This window comes from Panthera tigris, chromosome E1 (assembly GCF_018350195.1).
Source record: "Panthera tigris isolate Pti1 chromosome E1, P.tigris_Pti1_mat1.1, whole genome shotgun sequence".
Taxonomy (NCBI): domain Eukaryota; kingdom Metazoa; phylum Chordata; class Mammalia; order Carnivora; family Felidae; genus Panthera; species Panthera tigris.
Window position 1 is genome coordinate 26,763,076 of NC_056673.1, and position 14,701 is coordinate 26,777,776.

Sequence of the window (14,701 nt, forward strand, 5' to 3'; positions counted from 1 at the left end):
ATTAGAGCTCATGCCTCCTAGTATATGCCCATTTTATTTTATTTTATTTTATTTTATTTTTTAAAGATTTTATTTTATTTTATTTATTTTCATTTATTTTTTAATTTACATCCAAGTTAGTTAGTATATAGTGCGATAATAATTTCAGGAATAGATTCCAGTGATTCATCCCCTAAATATAACATCCAGTGCTCATCCCAACAAATGTCTTCCTTAATGCCCCTTGCCCATTTAGTCCATCCCCCCCTCCACAGCCCCTCCAGCAACCCTCAGTTTGTTCTCTATATTTAAGAGTCTCTTATCTTTTTTTCTCCCCACCCTGTTTTTATATTATTTTTGCTTCCCTTCCCTTATGTCCATATGAATTAAGTCATATAATATTTCTTTCTCTAACTTCACTCTAGTTCCATCCACATAGTTGTAAATGGCAAGAGTTCATTCTTTTTGATTGCCAAGTAATACTCCATTGTATATATATACCACATCTTTATCCACTCATCTGTCAATGGACATTTGGGCTCTTTCCATACTTTGGCTATTGTTGATAGTGCTGCTATCAACATTGGGGTGCATGTTCTGGATCCCCTGGATAAATACCTAGTAGTGCAATTGCTGGGTTCTAACCACTTACTTTTTAATAATTTTTAAAAGTTATATATTTTTTTAATTTTTTAAGGTGTTATTTATTTATTTTGAGAGAGAAAGAGAGAGAGCACAAGCTGGGGAGAGGAAGAGAAAGGGAGAGAGAGAATCCCAAGCAGTCTCCATGCCATCAGCACAGAGCCTGATGTGGAGCTTGAACTCACAAACTGTGAGATCATGACTTAAGTTGAGCTCAAGAGTAGAACACTTAACTGACTGCGCCACCCAGGTGGCCCAAAAGTATATTTTTATATAAGATATTTTAAGTATTTAATTTCATATGCACTTACTAAGTATCAACTCTGATAGGCCCAGACTCATTAAGCCACAACAACTTTTAACTTATAAAAGCACAAAATATATTTTTGAATGTGGACACTTTTTGGTGCTCCTCCTTTCTTATTCAAGAAAGGCCATTCCCCTGCCCCTAATTATTCTATCAGGGAATAACATACATGGGATCAGCTTGCCACTTAGAAATCTGATGTTACTTAGTAACCAAATATGCAATTTCCTGGGGTACCTTGATGGCTCAGTCAGTTGAGCGTCCATCTCTTGATTTCAGCTCAGATCATGATCCCAGGGTCATGAGACTGAGCCCTGTGTCAGGCTCTGCACTGAGGGCGGAGTCTGCTTGGGGTTCTCTTTCTCTCTCTCCCTCCTCCCCTCTGTCCCTTTCCCCCACTCACACATGCTCCGTCTCTCTCTGGAAGAGAGAGGGAGAGAGGGAAAGAAAGAAGAGAAGGAAAGAAAGAAAGAAAGAAAGAAAGAAAGAAAGAAAGAAAGAGGGAGGGAGGAAGGAAGGGAGGGAGGGAGAAGAAATGGTTAAAAAAACCCACAAATATGCAATATCCTTATACTTTTTTTTAAAGTTTATTTATTTATTTTTGAGAGAGAGGCAGCATGAGCATGAGAGGGGGAGGGGCAGAGAGAGAGGAAGAGAGAGAGAGAGAGAGAGAGAGAGAGAGAGAGAATCCCAAGCAGGCTCCACACTGTGAGCATGGAACCTGATGCAGGGCTCAAACTCATGAACCAGGAGATCATGACTTGAGCTGAAGTCAGATGCTTAATCGACTGAGATACCCAGGCGCCCCTCCTCTCCACTTCTACACTAAGTGTCATTTTTGTATTTGTGAAGGACAAAACATGAAGATACTGAATATCCTAAATCTTTCATCACCAGTTTACAGGATACCTATGGTATCCATATTGTTATGGATCCTACCCATATTGCTATTGCGGGAACTCCCATCCATATTATTATTGTGGGAACACCCATTTTGCAAAATCTAACCCCACATCTCTGACCACAATTAATTCTGAAGGTGGGCATCTGACTCAAACTGGGTGGACCAGAGCATATCCAGGAATATGTGGACTTTGGACACAAAGACTTGAGCCATTCTTTTCCCAATGGCTGTTGAAGCTATAAGTAAAAAATGCTAGAGCTATCAGCAATCTTGTGGCTCTTGGGTGGAATAGGGAAGCAGAGGCAGTCAATCTGCAGAGAGAGGAATTTGCTCAGAAAGGTGCAGAAAAGGGATGGAAAAAGACCTCTGATGACTTTTATACCCTGGGTTCTAGTTTTTCCAGAGGTAGATCTATACCTCTACTCTGCTCCCAATGTAATTTTTCAGTCTATGATAACATTATCTTCCAATAAAATCTTTTATAATTAAAGCCATTCAAATTGGGTTTTCTTTAATGTGCAACCCAATAGTCCTAGCAAATACAAAGGAAGACAAATGTAGAAGGACTCTGGTTGGGTTTTTTTCTTATTTTCTATTTGTATTCTAGCATGCTATTATAAAACTTTTATAATTTTTGTTTGATCTGAAATTTGCCATCAGAAAGCCACTATTTGTTGCATACCATGCATTCATTCCTCTAATTCCCTTCCTAAGAGAAAAATTTGTTCAGGTTTTCACTTCTTTGCTCCATGTAGCACGCTAACTCAGGCAAAGATGATCTGTCCCATTGCCATGAGTGGCATTTCCCCGGCAACTGTGTATTAAAAGATTTTTATTCCATGATTAGAGGATAGGTTTTTATCTCCTATAGGACATAAACAAGGAAAATTGCTATTTCAGCTGGTGACTGAAAGATGGTGGCAGCCATGTTGCCATCATGAAGAAAGCAAGCATGAAGACAAAGCTGACAAAGCTGACAAAACTGAGGAGGGCAAAGTCAGGAGAAACACAAGAGAAATAGATCCAGCATCCTGATCATATATTCCATGTACTCTTCCTACTTCTAGAATTCTTCTTATGTAAGATAAGATTACAAACTCTTGAATTATTTTACCATTTTGAGGTGGGTTGTCTGTTATTTGCAGCCCCAAACATCCTCATTTCTTCATCATCAAAGATTATTTAGTACCCATTATATATGGCAATGAACAAAGAAGGAGTAAGCTGTTGTCATTCTCTGAAGGATAGATTTACAAAAATATTGTGTAATAATTTAGGCAACATGTTAAGTCCTAACTGAATAATGTAGATAAATAAATGAAGAAGATTCCATCCCTTCCACTGAGGTCTTATTTTTTAACTTTAATGAAATATTTTTCATTTATAGAATATCTGATTCTTTAAAAATTCTGCCTGTTCTTAAAAAAAAAAACTGCCTATTCTTTTTACATAATGTCCTATTCTTACTTTACGGATTCTTTTCCTTTCTGTCCTAAGTATTTTAAACATGCTTATTTTAAGGCATGGAAATGGGAGTTCAAGATAGATTCAGAGAAGAGTAAGCAGTGCAATTTGGCTGGAGATATTTGCTACTCCAGGGATCAGCATCATTGGCATCACCGGGGAGCTTACTAGAAATGCAGAATCTTGGGCTTCACTCCAAACTTGCCAAATCAAAATCTGCATTTTAACAAGATCCCCTGGTGACTGGGGTTATTTAAATGCACATGAAAGTTTGAGAAGTCCATCTGTAAAGTAAGAGAAAGCAAGTTAGGAAGGTCAGTAAAACTTCTTTGCTATTTGTTTTAAATTTTAGTCCTTCCAGGGTAAATGAACACAACTAGTCTGCATAATCTCTAGTATATGTAAAAGACTGATAAAAGCATTTCTTTAATTCAGGGAGTATGTCTACATTTACAAAGCTTCCTAATAATCATTACTATAACTAGTATAACAATCGTAATTTAAATGTAAACAAAAACCTTATCTGAATTTTGTGGTGGTACAGATAGGTGGAAATTTATTCAATACAAGAATTGATTTAAAAAATGGGGCATCGTACAATGGTTACTACTCAGCAACAACAACAAAAATTACTGATACACAATAGTGTGAAGGATTCTCAAATAGTATGAATGAACAGTATGACTGAATCTCAAAAGCATTATGCTGAGTAAAGAAGTCTTGTACAAGAGCACAAAATTCTATAACAACTAAATTTATGGTGAAAAAATTAAAACAGTGGTTGTTTTTCACAAGGGATAAAGACAGAAATTGAGTGGGAAAATATAGAATATTTTGGGGTGATGAAAAGGTCTGTGTCTTAAAAAAGGGTTAAGATTACACAGGTGAATGTATTTGTCAAAACTCACAAGATATACACTCGAGATCTGTGCATTTCACTTTGTATAAAAAAGTTATTAAAAAAATTGAACCTAGTTAACAATACATATGATGATATATTTAAAAGTGAAGTATACTGATAAATGTAATTTGCTTTAAAATGCACAAAATAATAAGGTGGTTTGAGGGGTAGACAGAATATGTGGCTATGGCTAGGAATGGTTTATTACACGATAAAGGAAATATACCAAAATGTCACCTGTAGAATATAGACTGGGGGTAGGGGGTGGAGAGGGCAGTGTGTTTGGGTGTTTACTACAATTCTTTCATTATCTCTATGTTTGAAATTTTTCATAATAAAACATTGGGGAGAAAAGAAAGTTGCAGAAAAATGTAATATTATAATTTGGTTTAAAATATAAATGTGTTGTAGAAGACATATTTATATATTCATAAAGATATGAAAGCTACACAAAACTGCAGAAATTGTCAAGCTGATCCTAAAATTCACACAGCAACGCAAAGGACCCAAAATAGCCAAAATGATCTTGAAAAAGATGAATAAAGTTACAGTCCTGACACTTCTTGATTTCAAAACATAACACAAAACACAGCAATCAGGACAGTATGGTACTGGTATAGAAACAGACATATAGATCAACGGACTAGAAATGTAAATGCTTACATTTATGGTCAACTGATTTTCAAGAAAGATGTCAAGGAAATGCAATAGGAAAGAGACAGTCTTTAAGTAAACTACATATCCATATATAAAAAAAATTAATTGGGACTCCTACTTCATACCATATATAAGGGTTAACTCAAAATGGATCACAAATGTAAGAGCTAAAACTATAAAACTCTCAGGAAAAAAAAATAGAAGTAAATTTTTGTGACCTTGGGTTAGGAAATGGTTTCTTAGAGATAACACTAAAAGCATAAGCAACTAAAGGAAAAGAAAAAATTTGACTTCATCAAAATAAAAAATGTTAGTGCTTCAAAAATAACATCAAATATTGGGGTGCCTGGGTGGCTCAGTCGGTTAAGCATCCAACTCATGATTTTGGCTCAGGTCATGATCTCATAGTTTGTGGGATCAAGCCCCACACTGGCTCTGTGCTGACAGTGCAGAGTGTGCTTGGGATTCTCTCTCTCTCTCTGTCCCTCCCTCACTTGCTGTCTCAAAATAAATAAACATTAAAAAAAATGGGGGTGCCTAGGTGGTTCAGTCAGTTAAGCATCTGACTCTTGATCTCAGCTCAGGACTTAATTTCAGGGTCAAGTGAGTTCAAGCCCCACATTGGGCTCCACGCTGGGTGTGGAGCCTACATAAAAAAAAAAAAAATACCATTGGGGCACCTGGGTGCTCAGTCAGTTAAGCATCTGACTTTGGCTTAGGTCATGATCTCATAGTTTGTGAGTCTGAGCCCCACAACAGGCTCAGACCTGCTTTAAGCGCAGAACCTGCTTTAGATCCTCTGTCCCCTTCTCTCTCTGCCCCTCCCCCACACTTTGTCTCCTTCTCTCTCAACAGCAAACATTAAAAAAAATATCATCAAGAAAGTAAAATACAACCTACAAAATGGGAGAAAATATTTGCAAACCATATACCTGATATAGAAACTGTATCTAGAATATGTAAAGTCAAACTCATTAATAAGACAAAAAAACCCTCAGCCATCAAAAAAGAATGAAATCTTGCTATCTGCAACGACATGGATGGAACTAGAGTGTATTATGCTAAGAGAAATGTTAGTCAAAGAAAAAAATACCATATAATCTCACTTATATGTAGAGTTTAAGAAACAAAACAGATGAACATAGAGGAAGGGAAGGCAAAATAAATAAGATAAAAACAGAGAGGGAGGCAACCATAAGAGACTCTTAACTATAGAGAACAAACAGGGTTGCTGGAGGGGAATTGGGTTAGGGGGACAGCTAAATGTGTGGTGGGCATTAAGGAGGGCACTTGTGATGAGCACTGGGTGTTATATGTAAGTGATAAACCACTAAATTCTACTTCTGAAACCAATACTACACTATATGTTAAGTAACTTTGAGTTTAAATAAAATCTTCTAAGAAAAAAAAGACAAAAACTCATTTTTTTAAGTTAATGGTCTTTTTATTGAAAAAAAGACTAGCATTTACAACTTGGAACGGACGTAAATTGCAATTTCTTGAACAGCAATGTTGATGGTTGCACTGACATCCACAGCCACAGTCTACTCTGCAGGCTCCAAGTCACAGTTCAGAAGGTTTTAAAAAGACAGAGTCCGAAGCTGCTCCCTTGGTAAAGGTTTCTTTCTAAAAATTTGTGTGAGGGGTGCCTGGGTGGCTCAGTTGGTTAAGCGTTCAACTTCGGCTCAGGTCATGATTTCCTGGTTCATGAGTTCAAGGCCCACATCAGGTCGCTGCTGTTGGCGCAGAGCCTGCTTCGGATCCTCTGTCCCCCTCTTTGTCTGCCCCTCTCCCACTCATACTCTCTCAAAAATAAATAAAACATTAAAAAATAAAAATTAGTGTGAATGGTGACAGCCTGACACCTATTTCGCTTTAGTACAATGTGGACGAGGCTAAATCAACACATGCAGCATGCCACCAGGATGTGTGTCATCATCACCATGGGTCAGGGCACATGGAAGTACAAGAGGGCTATCCTGCTAAGTGGGCTAGACAGTTTATTCTTCACCCATTTTTCTGCACAGCATCCTGAAGTAAATCCATTTTAAATGTTTGCTTTCAATGAACCAGCTATGACAATTTATACTAGTAAAATGAACCAGAAACCATTCAAATAGGTTTTGTTTTTTCATTTTTCAAAAAACACCAATTAAAAAAAAAAGCATCTGAAAGGACATTTCTCCGAAGAAGACATAAACATACAGATAGACAATAAGCACATGAAAAAATGTTCTACATCATTAGCCATCAGGAAAATGTATATCAAAGCCACAATGAGATACCACTTCATAACCATTAGGATGGCTACAATCAAAAAGACAGATAACAAGTGTTAGAGAGGATGTGAAGAAGCTGGAACCCTTACACACTGCTGGTGGGAATGTAAGACGGTACAGCACCTTTGGAAAATAATCTGGCAGCTCCTCAAAAGGTTAAACATAGAGTTACCATATGACCTAGCAATTCCATTTTTATATACATACTAAAAAAAATGAAAACCCTATGTCCATATAAAAACTTATACATGGGGGGCTCCTGGCTGTTTCAGTTGGTACAGCGTGTGACTCTTGATCTTGGGGCTCTAAGTTTGAGCCCCTGTTGGATGTAGAGATTACTTAAAAAAAAAAACTTATACATGAATGTTAAAAGCAGCATTGTCTTAACATCGTCAGTAAGTGGGAAACAATTCAAATGTCCATCGGCTGGTGAATGAATAAAGAACATGTCATATCCATATAATGGAATATTATTGAGCAATAAAAAGGAAAGAAATGTTGATACATGCTTCAACATGGATAAACCTTGAAAATATGCTAAGTGAAAGAAGTGAGTCACAGGAAGGACACATGTTATATGACTCATTTATATGAAATGTCTAAAACTGGCAAATCCATAGAGACAGAACGTAGATTAATGGTTGCTAGCAGCTGGGAGGATGGAGGAATGGATTTCTTTTTGAAGTGAAGATAATGTTCTAAATTTATAACAATGATGGTTACACAACTCTGTGAATGCACAAAAAACCCCACTGAACCGTATACTTTAAAAGGATAAATTTTATACTATGTTAATAATATCTCAGTAAAGCTGTTATTAAAAAAAGTTAGTTTGAATGAATAAAAGTTTTATATGAGAAAAATTAAATTCACTTCTTTATGTTCTCCATAATCTCTATTATCACTTAACCATTTTTATGAATGAAGATGAATAAGAAAAAAATAAAAGAAGTGTAATTTAAAAAGATTAAAAAAAACAACACACTTACGGTTTGTTGTCTGGTACACAGGGGTGACTCAGATTCGGGCTGGTAGCAAGAAGGGGGGAAATTGCAAGTGCAGTAACTACTGCTACAGAAACACCACCAGTTTCTAATTTTATGCTGTCCTATATTTTGCTGTGACTTTCATAGCTTTCAATAATGCTATAGTAGAGGCCAAAACAGAAATGTCTTTTATATTTTATTATAACAGCTAAACTGGGAAATAAACTCACCAATTGCTTTTTTAAAAAGGAAATGAGCTAAAAACAACATAGATGTAAGTGGAGCTTAAATAAACCTTTACTCAGAAAAATGAATGTGTTCACAGGGGAGGGAGAGTTTGGTAGTAAAAATAGTTTAAAGTATTACATTATTTTAAAAAGCATTTTGTTTCATTTACTGTAGATGGTCAAACACTTTAAAACAGATGGTAAATCTGTTGGATAGTAAAAAGAAATGACATCTTGTTTCCATTTTCCTATTCCTTCCAGTTCATCTCTTTATTGTAAATCATTTTCCATTGTGGGAGGATATTAAATTTAAATCAAACTGAAAGGAAAAAAGCATGTGGCTATGTTCATAAATTCATGTTTCTTAGCACTTGCTGCTTCTTATAGCCATTTTATGAAGAATATTTCAAATTGATCTATTCTTTCTGGATCTGAACAAATTGAGAGTTTCTTGTCTTGAGCAAACAGCTCTTTCAAAAAAACCTATTTAAAAAATAAACAAAAGAATCAAGTAATTACCATATCAAAATTTAAAATAAATTTTAATACTTTCAGGAGAAAGATGTGGCACTGGTAAACATCTGAGGAATGGTATTAAGTTTAATTTGTAAAGACAAATAGGGGCACCCGAGTGGCTCAGTCAGTTAAGCATTCAACTCTTGATTTTCAGGTCAGGTCACGATCTCATGGTTCATAAGTTTGAGCCCTGCACTGAACTCCATGTCAAGCTCTGCACTCACAGTGCGGAGCCTGCTTGAGATATTCTCTCTCTCCCTCTCTCTCTGCCCCTCCGCCATTTACATGTGCGCATGCGCACCCCCTCCCCTCCCCCCCCCAGCTTTGTCAAATAAACTTAAAAAACAATTTGAAGGGGCACCTCAGTTGGTTAAGCATCCAACTTCGGCTCAGGTCATGATCTCACGGTTCATGAGTTGGAGTCCCATACCAGGCGCTCTGCTGCCAGCACAGAGCCTGCTTCAGATCTTCTATACCCTTCTCTCTTCCCCTCCCCTGCTCATGTTCACTCTCACTCTCTCAAAAATAAACATAAAAACATTTTTTAAGAAAATTTGAAAAGATATATAATAGCAAAGATGTACAGTGCTTACTATGTTCTTAGATTGTTCTTAATGTCATACATGAGACAGTATGTATATGTTTGAACACATACATGTGTATATGTTTGTGTGTTGCTCACAATTATGTAAATAAATAAAAATTTCTCACAAAAACCACATTAAGATGAGGAAACTGAGAAACAGCAAAGTTAAACAATTTGTCCAAGCTGAATCCAAGGAAGTTTGGCACCACAGTCCATGTTTGTTTGTTTTTTAATTTTTTCCAATGCTTATTTACTTTTGAGAGAGAGAGACAGGGCATGAGTGGGGGATGGGAAGAGAGAGAGGGGGAGACACAGAATCCAAAGCAGGCTCCAGGCTCTGAGCTGTCAGTACAGAGCCCAGCTCAGGGCTCAAACTCATGAACTATGAGATTGTGACCTGAGCCAAAGTCAGATGCTTAACCGAGTGAGCCACTCCGGCGCCCCACCATAGTCCATGTTTTTAATTACTCTGCGTATATCAAGAGCATTGAGAACACATTAAAAAACATTTTTTTAATGTTTATTTATTTTTGGGAGAAAGATAGAGACAGAGCATGATTGGGGGAGGGGCAGAGAGAGAGGGAGACAGAGAATCTGAAGCAGGCTTGGAGGCATCAGCACAGAGCCTGATGTGGGGCTTGAACCCACAATGTAGCGAAGTCATGACCTGAACCTAATCTGAAGCATTAGTCAGATGCTAAACTGACTGCATCACCCAGGCACCCCAAGAACACTGAGAACATTAAACAAGCCAATAGATCCTTCATACCTCCTGTACTGAACTTTCTTCTACAAAACACCAAATCCTTCTTTTAGACACAAGCCACACCTGAAACTTATTGAAAAGTTCTTCTACAAGAAAGGAGGTAACTAATTTATGTTTTGACCTACAACAAAACTCTCTAGATATTTTTTAAAAAATTTTAATGTTTATTTTTGAGAGAGAGAGACAGAGACAGAGACAGAGCGTGAGTGGGGGAGGGGCAGAGAGAGAGGGAGACACAGAATCTGAAGCAGGCTCCAGGCTCTAAGCTGTCAGCACAGAGCCCAAAACAGGGCTCAAACTCACCAACCGTGAGATCATGACCTGAGTCAAAGTCAGACACTTAATCAACTGGGCCACCCAGGTGCCCCAAACTCTCTAGATTTAATGAAACCAAACAATTTTTCAAGCTAAAGCACATTACTTTGGGATCAAATATAAATACATTATATTATATTACATTTTATTTTATTTTTATTTTGAGAGAGAGAGAGAGCAGGGGAGGGGCAGAGAGAGATGGGACGGAGGATCAGAAGCAGACTCCACACTGACAGCAACAGAGTCCGGTGCAGGGCTCAAACTAATGACCTGAACCATGAGATCCTGACCTGAGCTGATGTCAGATGCCTAACCAACACAGCCACCCAGGCACCTGGAATGTAAATACATTTTAAAAAGATACACTGGAGAGGTCACTGAGGGAAGCAGGGCCAGGAAGGCATGGAGAACCAGGAAGCACAGGACCAATAGCTAGGACCTGGAGATACCCCTCTCACATGTGATACCACTCCAGTAACCTACCCGTCTCCTGAACAGGGATCTGAGAATGTGACAAGACTCCCCCTAAACTTCACCAGGTGAGCCTGAATAATGCGTCCATGTGCAATAAAGAGAGATGTCTTTTATTTTTTTGCTATCTTCTCCCTGCCCATTGTTGGGGCAAAGGGAGAAGAAATTTTCTTTTTATTTACGTATTTATCTTTTAACGTTTTTTATTCATTTTTTGATAGAGACAGAGCATGAGTGGAGGAGCGGCAGAGAGAGAGGGCGACACAGAATCTGAAGCAAGCTCAAGGCTCTGAACTGTCAGCACAGAGCCCAACGTGGGGCTCGAACTCACAGACTGCGAGATCATGACCAGAGCTGAAGTCAGGCCCTCAACCGACTGAGCCACCCAGGTGCCCCAGGAGAAGAAATTTTCAAGACAAAGCACAAGCAACACAAATAAAAGTTGTGAAGTCACAAAAAAATAAAAGGCCATTGATAATAGGTTAATATATCCATATCTTTTTTTTCATATGGTTAACCACTAAAGCACATGATACAAATAAATTTTTATATAAGAAATGTATCTACTTTGGAGCTTGCTTCCTATTCTGTGTCTCCCTCTCTCTCTGACCCTTCCCAGCTCCTGCTCTGTCTCTCTCTCAAAAATAAAAATAAAAAATAAAAATTTTAAAAACTTAAAAAAAAGAAATGTATCTACTTTGGTAATTTGGGTGTTTAGCTAAAAAGGAAAACATATTTCCTTTTTTCAATTTATCTATATTTTTAAAAAGTTTTTTTAATGTTTGAGAGAGAGAGCAGGTGTGTGTACATGCATGCACACAACTGGCGGGGTGGGGGGTGGGGTAGAAAGAGAATCCCACGCAGGCTCTGCACTGTTAGTATAGAGCCTGACATGGGGCTCAATCTCATGAACCATGAGATCATGACCTGAGCCGATATCAAGAGTTGGACACTCAGCCAACTGAGCCACCTAGGCACCCTTCAATTTATCTATATTTTTTAAGTATAGTTGATACACAATGTTGACATTAGTTTCAGGTGTGCCACATAGTGATTTGATAACTCTATACCTTATGCTATGGTCACCACAAGTATAGCTACCATCTGTCACCACACAACACTATTACAACACCACTGACTATATTTCTTATGCTATACATTTTATCCCTATGACTTATTCATTCCATGACTAAAAGCCTGTATCTTCAACTCCCCTTCGCCCATTCTGCCCATCCACCTACCTCCCTCCTCTCTGGCAACCATTAGTTTGTTCTCTATATTTATAGGTCTGATTCTGCTTTTTGTTTTGTCTTTTAGATTTCACACGTAAGTAAAATCATGTGGTATCTGTCTTTCTCCGTCTGACTTATTTCACTTATAGCATAATACCCTCTAGGTCCATTCATACTGCCAGAAATAGCAATACCTCATTCTTTTTTACAGCTGAGTAATGTTTCATTGTATATATACACCACATCTTCTTTAATCATTCATCAATCGATGAACACTTGGGTTGCTTCCAGATCTTGGCTATTTTCTTTTCTTTCATTTATTCATATTTATTTAAGTAGGCTTCATGCCCAGTGCAGAGCCCAATGTAAGGCTTGAACTCACAACCATGAGATCAACACCAGAGTTGAGATCAAGAGCCAAATGCTTAACCAACTAGAGCCATTCAGGCGCCCCAGAGATCTTGGCTATTTTAAATAATGCTGCAATAAACATAGGGGTGCATATATCTTTTTGAATTAGTGTTTTTGTTTTCTTTGGGTAAATACCCAATAGTGGAATTTTTGGATCATATATTTCTATTTTTAATTTTTTGAGGAACCTCCATAGTTTTCCACAGTGGCTGCACCAATTTACATTCACATTCCCAACAGTGCATGAGGATTTTGTTTTCTCCACATCCTTGCCAACACTTGTTATTTCTTATCTTTTTGTTTCTAGCCATTCTCACTGGATTAAGGTAGTATATTATGGTTTTGATTTGTATTAAGGAAAACATACTTTTTAAGATTATAATCAACTTTATACAACTAATTACCTTATAACAAAGATATTTTTATTTTGAAAGAGAGACAAAGATTACCTCCCTATATGCCAACTCTAAACCAGACTGCTCTATGACATTTTTCCTAAAAGTATTACTTAACACATGTTCACCTTGTATCGACTTCAACTGATTGATAGTGAATGGCTGGACTTACATATTACGAATGAATCTGAGGCTGAGTTCAGACTGAATAAGAATGAGTTTGGTATCACTGTCAATTATCTGCCATAGGTATAGGTAGGTAAAGTGATAACACAAGTACTATGTATTTACATCCCTGAATTAATGGATACAATTTCTATACCAAAAAACAAAAAAAGAATGAAAACCCACATCATTTGTAATTTACACCAGGAGCTTAAGCTTAAAGTAAAACTGAGAATATATATATATATATATATATATATATATATATACACACACACATATATACACATACCAAACCAATAAAGACCATTTAAAAAATTTTTTTAAAATATTTATTTATTTTGGGGAGACAGAGAGACGGAGTGCAAACAGGGGAGGGGCAGAGAGACAGAGAAAGAGATACAGAATTTGAAGCAAGCTCCAGGCTCCAAGCTGTCAGCACAGAGCCGGATGCAGGGCTCAAACCTACAAAGCACAGAATCATGACCTGGGCTTAACCAACTGAGTCACCCAGGGGCCCCAATAAAGACCACTTTTAATAAAAATAATACCACCTTACTATACCTTAAAATAAAAAACTAACACTCCTAATTACTCTCTAAATGTTTAGCAAGTGAACTGAGGATCAGCCACATCACATAAGGGTGACAGAAGGAAAACCAAAAATTTGTGTTCAAAGGAAGCAAGATGGAGCCAAGATTTAAATAAAGTGAGAGAAATAACTGGGCACAAGGAAGGGAAAAAAAACATTCTGATGAAAAGGGGACCGGTGCTATAGAAAAGCAAAAGTAAAGTTTTCTTGCCAGGGTAAAGAGCCTTAAAGAAAAAACATTCAAAACTTGGAAATAGGCAGAAATTACTGGGATCCTTCCACTGGAATGCAAGATATAATTTAGCAGAGCCTCTGGGAATTACCTGATTGTATAGAGATGTGCATCTTGATTTGACTTTCTATTGCCTAGGCTATTTTACAACTTTACAGGGGTAGTGGTTAACTTACAGGTAAATGATAACAAAGCAATTGCAGATGAGCAATGCAAATGATTCCTGTTCTTAGTCATATAAATACAAATCTCCTGGCAGAGATTTGTTTTTCATCTAGAAAAAACATAACCTGAGATGTAACATTTTATATCTCTTGCCATGCAGAAATTTGCCTCTACTGACAAATTTATTTCAGCATTCCTTTGACTATATAAATTCTCTGTCCCTTGAATTTCTCTTTCAACCAGTCTTAATATCTTATATATTCTCATTAATTAATGAGTTGAATAAAATATTAGAAATACCTTCTTTTTATATTTGAATGAGTAATGTGGCTTTTTTTATTTAGTTTGAGAGAGAGAATGTGAGTGGGGAAGGGACAGAGAGAAAGGGAGAGAGAGAATCCTAAGCAGGCTTTTCACTGTCAGCACAGAGCCCAACACAGGGCTCGATCACAAAACGTGGAGTCATGACTTGAACCGAAATCAAGAGTCAGACACTGAACTGACTCAGC